General features: G+C 36.3%; 1 long non-coding RNA gene across 3 annotated transcripts in view; it reads right to left on the bottom strand.

The window, feature by feature from the left end:
* The window catches only part of LOC115494725 (uncharacterized), a 39,949-nt gene extending 28,994 nt beyond the window's left edge, over nucleotides 1-10,955 (bottom strand). For all 3 annotated transcript variants that reach the window (XR_012054837.1, XR_012054839.1, XR_012054838.1), the window contains exon 1: nucleotides 34-10,955. This is a non-coding gene — a long non-coding RNA (uncharacterized lncRNA). The remainder of the gene's footprint in view (nucleotides 1-33) is intronic.
* Between the last annotated feature and the right edge of the window lie 1,191 nt (nucleotides 10,956-12,146).

Raw genomic sequence — 12,146 nt, 5'->3', positions numbered from 1 at the left:
AGAGCAAATACAAGGTATAAAACAGTATTTTACCTGCTTTCCCTTTGGAAGAGGCTGCTGGATATCCTGAAAGTAGTAATCTCTTCCAGTTGGTCTGGTCAGTTTTTTTGACGTGGTGTTGCATGATATTCTCCTCAGCCAAAGAAGGAAATACTTTCTTGAACAAATGACTCTATGATAAATGCACAAGTGATTGAAAAAAAATACTCAAAGAGAAGTTGTCAACATTTCTCTCACAAATTGGCAACACATTTCTGCAGCACCTTCTTCTATTCCTTACTTTCGTTAAATACATGAATGACAGTACAGAGACTCGTGCCATTTGTAAGTCACACAGAGCTTAGAAGCACATGGGAAGCTGTGGTTGCTGCTCAAGCTGATCCTGACAAATTGGAGAAATGATCCAAAAGCAACATGGTGAAATTGAAATTTAAAAAAAAGGCAACAGTTGAGAGAGGAAATTGAACACACAAACAGAAAATCAGGAATAACTACCTAGGCAACATGCTAGAAAAAAGAAAAGGTTGAGGCAAGGAGGTTAGAGTGGATCACAAACTAAGTCCAGGTGAAAAATGTGATGCTGTTAACAAGCAACAGGCTTAACACAGAGGAGGTAGTTATTTTTTATCCTGCACACATAAGGCCTCAGCTTGAATCCAGTTTTGACTACACTGCTATAAAACAAGGTACCCAACTGGATAGAGTCAAAACCAGCTGAAGACAGATAAAAAAGATACTAAGATTGAAACAGTATTTGAGAAAATATAGCAAATATATTCAGCCTAGATAAGAGAAAACTGGGGAAAGATAAAACTTATTGTAGTCTCCCCATCCCAAATATTGCAGGAACCATCTAGTGTTTGCATTCTGTCTCTGAGTAAGAATACACGACCAAGACTGTTTTATAAGTCTACATCCAACTGTTGGTGAAGTTATAAGGAATCTCTGTAAACAGAAGGCAGGCAACAAACTAAGTCAGTAAGGTGGCACTTATAAACTTCATACCTGGGTCATTTAAAGCCCACTATCCAAAACAGATGTGGTTGCCCCTTATGTTTAGGTTCAGTTCACATCATACTTGATACTAGAGAGGTACTTCTATTCCCTTCCATTTCAAGCGACTGCATCTCTTTTTCTGATTCTTTCATCTGTTTCACAAATTTCTTCAGGTTTAGCAGGACAGCCAACACCTCGTCTCAGAAGCTTTACTCAAAGCTGCCTGAATTCACTGGAAACACATTAAAAAATATTAATATGACAGGGATTGTTTTCTAAATTTAAAATTCAGTCTATATTTGAGAAACAAAGCACTCCCAATGGTTTTGCAGGACTTATAAAAAAAGGCATAGCCCTCTCTGGACTGATTGAATGTTGTTTCCAGCCACCATTATATACTACTTAAGTTTTAGAAGGACTAGATTATACATTGCATATCTCACTCTGAACTTTGTATAACTAAATACAGACAGGCAATCTGTAGCTCCAAAATATCCTGCACCAGTCAGGTAACACTGCTGAAATTAAGAATGTTCTAACTGCATATTAATTAATTTAGCGATAATTTTGGTGTGTTTGCTTTCTCAATGTCACTAATGCCATGTCTAGAGAGATCTCCACTAAGCAGAAACTGAGCCTGGTCTGTCTGCTCTGAAAAGGAATGATTCTTTCTAAGCTGGGCTCATCTCCCAGCGCATGTCTTTTATACCACTAACATCCACACTTTTGTTTTGGTTTTGTGTCAAGTTTAACCATCCTGTGCATGATGCTTTCCACAGGGAAAACCCACTTTCACTTCTTTCTCCTACAACCAGGAAACTAAAATGTCTAAATACTTCTCAGTCCATAATACCGTTGCAAAAGTTGTCAGCTGTGAAAGTCCAGTGAAGTACAGAAAGACTATAAGAAGATTATTGATTTTGCATTCTCATTGCAAAGTGGAGAGATGCCAACATAAACTGAAGCAGTTTGGCTTTTGCCCATGCCCAATAGACATGAAAACAGACATGAATTCCACAGGGCATGGGGAGATTGTGTGGGAAACAAGGCAGTTGTGTTTAAAACAGGTATAGGACTGGTCCTAAAACTTTGCAGTCACTATCTCAGGGCTGCTGGCAGCTTTGATCATGTCTTTGTTCAATCCTGGGTTTAAATAGTTTTTGTTTTTTTTTTTTTTTTTGCAGTGTTCAGTCTTCCAGTCTTCTTTGTTGGAAATAGGAACTCTATTCCATTTCTCTCCCTGTGAGGATATGTACCCTGCAGTAATTCTTCCTGTCTCCACATGAGATTGGTATTTCTGGCAAACCCTACATAATTCCTATATGTTGCTGTAACTGTCTGCTTTGTACTTAATTCCTGTTTACTTCTTCTCTGCTCCTGTTGCTCTTAGATTTAATTTAAAGGCATTGACCTGAATTAACCCAGTAATTTCCCTGAAAATTGGGAGTGTAGAAGAGGTTGTAGTGAATGAGCTATTTAAGATTGACAAGGTAATTATACTTTAAGTAGCAAAAAAAAATTTTTTTTTTAAACACTGCTTTTCTGGTATAAGGTGTATGTTTTATCTGAGACTGCATAATACATAATGATATTTGATTCAGATGTAATAAAAGGAATTTACATTAGAAAAGTTTAAAAAGCAGCTGAAAAAAAGATGGTGCAAGTCTGTTTCAATCTAATAATTCATTTCATCATTTATTTCATCAGGTCCAGACCACAGTCTCTGATATTGCAGCTATTCACAGCTGACTCACAGAATAACAAAATGTTCAGATTGTAAGAATGAGGACGGAGCAAAAAAATATGTACTATAGACCACAGTACGTTTGAAAGGTTAACTTTTGTACTTGGTTCATAAAAATTAGAGGAGAAAATAAAACTAAATTCTTTGATTTTTTCACTACCTGACCTTATATTGTTATCTTGCCTTTAAAAGGTTTTAACACAGTTCATTATCCAAGTTTAACATTGTCCTCAGATAAACATGAAAACATGCTCACACTACACAATAAGGATGATTTTATAAAAAATATTTTTTTATTTTGACTTTTTTTTTTTTTTTTGCTTGCTTATTTTATATCGGGAAGGATAAGGCTTATCTAACTTTATTCATTCAAGTATAATACATTAAGGGCCTCTGCTTTTCAAACAGCATAGGAAGTCTACGAATGCTCTTTGTGTGATACAGCTATTCCAGATTTCTGTAACCTGAAACCCTGGACTCTGTTCTGTTCTGTCAGTGTCTCTGGAAGGAGTTGCTCAAAAAAAAAAAAAAAAAGAGGCTGCCTGAGTGATTCCATCAGCATCAAACATTAGACAATGAAAAATGCCATAGGTTTTTTTTGTATGGGAATCTCAGTCTGCCTATCACTTCACAAACGCACACACAGCAAAATTTAAATATGCATTTGGTATGATAAAATTGTGAAGAAAATCAAAACAAGACCAAAAGTATCCAAAATATTACATCAATTTATCAAATTATTTTTTACTGTGAGAATTTAGATGCAATTTCTTGTTCCTATAGAATCATTGTATCACGAAGGTTGGAAAACTACTCTGAGATCATTGCATCCATTAGCCTAACACTGCCAGGTCTACCAAGCAATAGCTCTTGGTGGGAAGAGAAAGATGCATTCCCTTATTCACTTTTGAGCTGTCACTACACCTTTCACTGCTTTGGAAGGTGAAGGGAAAGAAGAGGATAAAAGCTCGAGAGAAAGGGAAGAAGGCTCAGTGGTGGAGACCAGTATGACCATGCAAAATGGCAAATGGTTTTTGTTGCCTGCAGGTCACAAAACCAACTGCTACTCAGATCTGGGGCAGCTGACAAGCCCAGGAACATCAGGTGATTCAGCACACTGCTTAGGAAAGTCAAAAAAGCCTCAGGGATTTGGTAGGAATCGTGTCCCTGGGAAACTTTCTATTCCTTGCTGCAGAGGGATTGTTGCCCAGTTTCCATTTCTGGTCTGCCTGGTGACCCACATGCTCTGAGCGGTGAGCAAGGACACAGAAACTGGCCTCGCTGAGAAAGCTGCTCGGCTGAGAAAGCTGCTGCTCTGCAGCACATCTTGCAGGAGGTGTCTTGGTGGACTCGGGCCTGTGGGGCCTATCCTCTCAAAATAGGGAATATCCAGTCTGCTTGGAGACGTGCATCAGAGGAAGACTAAAAGTCATAGAATGATATAAATATAGAATAATTTAGATTGGAAAATACCTCTAAAATCATTAAGACCTACCATTAACCCAGCACTGCCAGGTCCACCACTAAACCACGTCCATAAGTGCCACATCTAGAGGTCTTTTAAATACCTCAGGGATGGTGACCAACCACTTCCTCAGGCAGCCTGTTTCAATGCTTGACAGCTGTTTTGGTGAATAAATTTTTCCTGATTTCCAATCTAAATCTCCCTGGCACAACTGAAGGCTAGCAGGAGCTTCCTCATTAGAGTTTGGAAAAGTTGGCAGCCATGACGACAGTCCTCAATAGAGCACCAGTGCTAGACAGAGTGCACACCTTGGGACTGGCCTCATGGATTTTGCCATGGGCACAGTAAAAGGACAGAATAGATCACAGACTCAAAGCCTCATCCCTGCTGCCACTTCCCACAAACCTGGGAATGCTTGAATGTCACTTAGTGAGTATGAAAGAGGGGAATCCTTCAAATAAGTGAGGTAACAGTGTTGTAAAAATCCATACAGCAGCAAAATGACTTTGACAGTCCCTTACACTGTTTCAGCGCAACTCATTAAGCTTGTGTTTCAATGTAGTGTTTGCTTAACTATAATTATTCTCAGATGCAGACCTTCTTATACTTAAGCTCTAAGAACACAGGCACTTACTATTTGGGAGGTTATTGAACTAATTCTCCAACAGTCAAAACAAGGAACAACTGTGACTTACAGTTAAGGAACTCAAAAACCTCTTCTTTCTGCAAAATCAGCAGCCTGTCAGCTGCAAAGAATTACAAGCATTTTCAAGGATTTCGGCAGAAAAGAAAACATTAATAAAATGATTAACAGATTTTTCCCCTGCTCTTAATATGTTTAACACTCAACACCTTTGCTTACCTTTCAGCTTAATGTCACTAGTTCATTTATTTTTGTAAAGACTGCTACAGGATATCTTGGTATAAAAATAGTTTACAGGGAGGCCTGTTTGGGAAGATCTCAATGGACTGAGTAGCTGACTGATATGGAAGTTAACTACAAGCAAAACATTGTTCTTTACCTGGTGGAGAAAAGGCCAAGCTTTTAGCCCACCACAGGCTACGTTGGGAGTTCATGAGAAACCTAAGGCACATGTTTAATTTTCACCCAGCTGAACAGTTTGCCCCTCCATTGCAGCAGTGGAGATGGGATGCCCTCTTCTTGGCAGCTCTCCCCCATCATGGCCCAAGGGGCCAGGGCTGCTGCTGAGCCCAGAATTTCATATTCTGGTCAGCTGCCCACTGAGGTCAAAACAGAGCATCAAACACCTCAGTGGCAAGATTTCCTTCTTCACAATTTCCAATTTCAGGCTGCAGTTTGCTATAACCGAGCCCTCCTCTCGCAGCTGAGATGAGAGTTTGATCCAGGTAAAGCATTTACAGTTTAAACTACACTCATTCCATGAAATCAAAGTTACAAAACAATTGAAAAATGTAGGTACACTCATAACTTCTTAGGGCCATCTATGCATTCAAGGATTAGAAATGACATAGATGGTTGGTGAATGTGTTGAAGTGTCTGTCACATAGTTAAAAAGACCTTTACTGCTTTGGTGACATATTGCTATTTGGTCTCATCTTTTTTTATATGAAGAATGGGAAAAATTTAGCATGTCTATAATTATATTTGAACTCTAAGGGATGGAACCAGCATTAGTGTTTAATTAATGCAGTAGTCAAAACATTGAGTTATATTTTATTGGATTTTAATATTATTATGAAACAGGAAAGAATATGAATCTTGGTAATTTACCAGCATCTGCTACAAAAATGCCAAAATCCTAAACATTTAAGAGAGCTTTCTGAAAACATTCATTCCACTGTGCAGAGAAATCACTGCAGTGATGTAGGAGAGGTATTGCAAGAAAAACATATGTGTCACATTATTCACATTGGCAAAGCATTGGAATGTACCTTTGCTATGTGAATAACCACTGACTTCAATAAGACTATTTATCTGCTTAAAATTAGGATACTGTTAAGCAGATTGCTGATTTGAAGCCACAGAAATCAACTCAGACTTAGGGGCATTACATCATCACTTACTGTCACATGTTAAAGCAATTCAGAGTAGAATTCACCTAAATAATTGTAAACATTTACACTGTAAGCATTGACATCTCAGCTAATTGTTTAGAGTACCAAAGTTACCTATTTCGTCTTCATTTATGATAAAAGGAGCTCAAGGAGGTTATTACCTCAGATATAGATATTTCCCACTACAGACAACCAAATTTAGATGAGATTAATGGCTACCTTGTATCTTTTCTTTGTTATCCTGATTTCTTTATGATCTGATATAAACTAAGGATTTGACCCTTTTGAGCTAAAAAGACACATTGAAGTGCCTCCCTGTCTGAAGTTAGATCAAAATCTATTTCCATAGATCAAGAGCCCTAATATTTTGGTAGCATGAATCTACAGAAACTCATGTGTTTGTTTTGAAAGTGTTGATGATCTTCAATTGTCAGGAAGCACCTGATTTCCCATGTGTTGGATGATATAAACCAGCATGGAAAGAACTGCAGAACCAAGACTGCTACATCAAGAGCAGACATTTTATTGCATCACCTGGGTTTCTGTGGTGTTTATTTGTTATGCTCTACCCATTACTTATGTATTCACATTTTAATTTTAGTGATTATCTCTAGGTCCAATTTGAAACTTGATTCAGTGCTGTGAACCAGCTTTAGTGGAACTGAAAGCAAACTTCTGTGCTTTGGCTGTTGAGTGTTTCCATAGAGAAATCCAGTGATTACCATAATGGCTAAAAGAATTTGGAAAATCATTATTTCCTAGCAAAGGGCTCAATCTGCATGATGAAAGTCTTATGATATCTCAGGACCATTTCTTAGTTTCTGTATAAGTAAATCCTGCCATCATCTGTCTACAGCCACTGAAAAAAATGCCCCCAGTGCTGAAAGAACTATTTAAATCCAGCAGATTTAAACCTGTGCATGCCAGAATGCTGCATTCTTCAGCTAATACATCCAACATCATCTGGGAAACTAGAGCTATGCATCCAAATGAGCTCACAAAGAGAGTCAGCAAAGGACTATGGAAAAAAACCTCTTCAAAGTAATTACTCTTTCTTCAACCTCTTAAAACATCTGCAAAAGATAGCTTTGGCATTAGTTTTTGTGCTGTCTCTAAAAAGCATGGACTGAAAAAGAGATGTTATTTCCATGGCATATACAAACATTTTTATGTTCCCTGATTATAGTTCTGCAGGAGCTAACTTTCATGTCACCATCTGTAACTCATAGAGCTGACAGCCTTTATCACTTTCCTTCTGCTAATATTCCACTCCCATAATAACTGCCCTTTTCTCTCCAACTGGCTAATTGATTATCACAGTCAAGCCTAGAATAGAGTTATTATTCTCAGCATGTATTTAACTTACTTTAACTTAAGCACTAAAAAAGGCTTGCTCAACTCCCCCATTTTTCTTCTCTCTGTCAAAAGTTCAATTTTTTCTGCAAATATTTTTTCTCTTACACCCCAGTATGGATATGTATTGGATGTAGATGTAATAACACAAATTTTGCCCTTGATGCATTTAGTGTATGGGGCTGTCTAAGCCATAATCTGTTTGCCAATCAAGAATGTTCAGAGGAAATTATCTAGAAGTGTACTGTATTTTTTGAGGCTGAGTAATGAAGTTGCAAGTGCCTGACTCCTTTGTTTCCCATCCATATGGACTTGCATGTTCTCATATTCTTAGTAATAAGGCACGAATGAACTCAATGTATTCAATGAAAATAAAATTTGGTCCAATCTTTACCTGACTTTAAGTAAAATGTTAGTAATATTTCTCAATTTTTCAGAATTTTATACCAATTCAGGGAACAATACTGAGTTGGAGTTAGTTGGAATTAAGGGATGAACTAATAAATAATTATAATGAACCATCAAAACTTAATGATGAGACTTGTTTGTTTTTTCATGTCCTGCCAGACCTTCCTGAATAGCTGTTTTTGATTCAAATGGTGATTATGAAGTTCAAACGTAAATGAAATAACAATATATTTGAATACTGTTAAAATGCAAAATTAGATTCACTTTATTCATTATCTATAATGTTTCAAATATTTCCAAGACTTCTGAAAATTTTTAGGCTTTAAATTCATCATTGAAGGCTTTATAATTCATTACTCCCACAAAGTTTGGTTCCAGATCTAGATGCAAGTAAAACATAAGTTTTCAGGACATAATCCTTCAGATAATTGTTTTGGTTTTGGTAAACATCTTTCCCTCAGATTTCTATGTTCACCTTTCCTAAATTTAAAGTTTAAAAAAAAAAATCTCAGAAACACAAAGTGTCAAGAGTGGTGAAAGACCAGTTTATTGTAAGAAGATATAAGCTAATGAATTAAGGAAATTTAGAGACGTCTTGGACATAGTAACAACTTCACTTAAACTATTAGCAATTGGTAATAATTATGACTATTTGATTAACTAGGGTACCTCTCTGTCTTTTTGAAAGAGGGGAGAGAAAGTTACTGTTCTGGCCTTTTTGGGGCTGGGAACTGCTTCCCAGCCTCCTGTATTTCTGGTGAATGTCACACCATCAGACTATTTCACATCAGCTGTACAATTAAGCTTGTAACAATAACAAAATTGTTTCAGAAAGAAAAAAAAAAAACAACATTAAATATGTACCCTTTCATTAAGACATTCACCTGGAATATAGCAAATCTGTGTTCATGTTTCATGTCATACATGTTTTACATTGGAAGCCTGTTATGCTGTGCCTCAGGGCGACGGGACATTGGCCAGACTCTTGATCTCTGCAGTTTTTGTCTAATTATAACAAACTCTGAAATCCCTTTCTGACATAATGAAGTTTTCCAAAAGTAATTTCTTTGAAACATTTGAATTTCTATAAAAAGTTAGGTTTTGAGCATTTAACCTTTCCAATGAAAAACCATGCAGTCAAAAATTTCTGATCAGTTCTGCTGCAGTTAAGTTTTTCCCTTCCAATTCTCATAAAAAACTCTTCCTGGAGAATTATAAAATACAACTAGCCAGTTTTTAATCTAATCTGTCTTGGCTTTCACTATCTAAATTGTACAAAGTTGGCCATTGTGTGTTTCTGAAAGAATTATGAACTGTGGTTTTCCTTAACTAAGTGAAAGGATGCCTTCCTTAATTTAGATTTCCCTGACATGTCCAGCAAACAATGATTCATGAAAACCTTATTTCAAATTCTCCTTCACAGAAAGCTTTTTTCTTGCTTGTACGTGGAGAGAAAATTGACCACAAGCTTGTCTCCTGCAGAAGTGGTTTCCTCATCATATCACTCTTCCAGCAGAGGACAATGCCTTTTTTATCCCAGTAAGAGGTAGGTTAACCAAAGAGGAAAATGTGTCCCAAACAGATTAAAAAAAAAAAATAAATTAAAATTAAAACAGAAAGCTTTTGTAATGAACAGAAAGCAACTTTGCACGTAACACATTTAGTAATTTGATGAGAACAGTTGTAGATTTTGCATATTCTTAATTTGGGTCAGCTTCTTGGCTACCACAAACTAGGTATCAGGATGGATATCAGAAGAGTTACTTAACAATCTTAATGCTTGATAATCTTGCCCATCTATTTAAAAGTAAACTCTCTTCACATAAAAAAAACCCAAAAACAGGGGAAGAAGGGATAAATAATAAATTATAATAAAAATTCTTTGTAGGTCGTACTATTCATGCTAATAGACATAATTATAAAATCTGAAGCAGGTAGACTGCATTAACATAGTCATTATTTTAACAGGAGAGAAAAAAAAGGAACTTTTCAGAACTAAACAAATATTTCAAAGTTTTATTCTAACAAATATAGTTCATGTGACCCAAAATTAAATATTTAATTTTCTTTTAGTGTTGTTTATCTCAGTTGTTTAATATGAGTTCTTGTTATGTCAGTCACTTTTTCAAAGGAATAATCTTTAATATTGTTTTTTAACCTCTTTTGTTTCCATGATTATTCTCTTGATTTTACTTTGATTCTTAAGTAAATTTGATACTCCTTAAAATCAGTTTTGGGGTGAAATTAGTATTTTCCTGAAGCTAAACTGATCCTGTGAGTAGTTTCCCTAAGTCTAACAGCCTGTTATCTTTCACTAGTGCCAGCTTTCACTAAAGAAACAGCTGGGCCTCTCAATTACATATATAAAGTGTCCAATTTTCTTCTTGTTTACAAGAGGTTTTTATTGAATTTTGCGGAATTCTGCATTCCACATGGAAAAATCGTGTTTATTGTCACAGGTATTATGCATGGATACTATTCCTACTAATTTCAGTATTGCTGTCATACAGATTCAGATATTGCTCTAGAAAGCACATAATAACTTGTTCACTATTGGCAATTAAAAAAAAAAAAGAACCATAGTGCATTTTCTAAGCATCTTAAGAAATACTAGTAATCTTTACACCAAATCACCTATGATCTACAGACAGCAGCTCTTATCTCTGGAAGAAAAATCTCTTTCTCCTCAAGGATGAGGGTAAATCCGAGTCATCTGGTCTAGTTGGAGCCAAGTTAAGAAGAGATATTGAAAAGATTATCAGCCTATAAGTAGGGATTTATCATTACCTAATTAAAAGACAAATCTTCTATGGCCCAGCCCAAGAATTTCCATTCAAACAAGTAACAGGTCCGAGTAACGTGCACTAATTGGAGGGTCCAGCTGATGAGGGCTCTAATCTGGAGAGTGGTCTGGTTCTTCCGTTCATTCTTAATACAGTTCTACCCAGAGTGAGGCTGCTGTGACCATTGCTTCAGTGTTGTGGCAGATTTAAAGGTGACACAATTCTCCTTGTCTTACCCTACTCTGCTTGGAAGTCTCCATCACTTGGCACTGTACCTGATCATTTGAAGAGGTTATATTTGCAATGGAGTAGAAGAGAGATCCGCAGATCACCTTAAGTTTGCAGGGTGTGAATTCCAGCAGTGTTGAGTGGATTATAGCAATCAAATCTAGGTTTAGGACTGTTGAGAAAGCCATCTGTTGTTTGTATTTTGAAACTGAATGCATAAAATATAGGGGGAATCAATCATCTGCCAAAAACATTGACATTCTAGCTAGGAGTGAACAGCTTCCTCAGCAAAAATTAGGCTTTTTGTTGGGAGAAAAATCCAGTTATTGATTTATGTGGCAAAATGTCAGCTGATTAATCCTATCAGAGAACTTTAATTAAATACATGTTCATTTGCTATCCTTGTCCCTGGATTACTACAGTGTACAGTATTGGCCAGCATTTGGACTTGCTGGTGTCAGCACTGCACAGTTTGCAACATGCAATGTCACCACTTGCAGAAATACTGCAATTGAGCCAAAAATCTCTTTAAGCTGAAATAAATAGATTTCTACTGAAGTTTTAAATTTAAAAAAAAAAAACCCAAGTAATTATAGTTGTACTTTGTGGTCTTTAAAAGTATTTTGTTACACAAACCCATAAATAAAGGCCAGATGGTGCAACACAGATATTTCAAGGCCTGAGTTAGAAAATCCAGTCATGGGTCTCAATGGAAGCTCTCTGCATGAAATTTAGATTTGATGGAGTGATAGGTAAGATGCTGAAATTTATCCATATAGTTTGCAATAGAGCTGCAAATTTGTATAACTCTCTCCTTTCAAAATGCAACTGCCTCAGCACCAAAAATGGTTGTCAAATGATAGAGATCATGTCAGACAAGATCTGTATAAAAAAAAGGATTTTCTCTCAAAAAGATGTCTTTTCCATCTCTACTCGCCAGAATGGCTTAACAGATTGCATATAGGAATTTGATTAGATTTTCAAATGTTTCTAAAGAAATTCAAATATTGTTAACTAAGTCTGATCACCTCATTGCCTCTCTTTGATTTTAAATGTCACAACTACTTGTTTTCTTTTTTCACTTTTACAAGTAAATTTAAATGTTGTCTTTCTCTACTCATCCAAACAATGA

Source organism: Taeniopygia guttata, chromosome 3 (genome assembly GCF_048771995.1).
Source record: "Taeniopygia guttata chromosome 3, bTaeGut7.mat, whole genome shotgun sequence".
Lineage (NCBI taxonomy): Eukaryota > Metazoa > Chordata > Aves > Passeriformes > Estrildidae > Taeniopygia > Taeniopygia guttata.
Note: the sequence above shows the minus strand (reverse complement) of the source record. Positions and strands in the feature narration are given on the sequence as shown.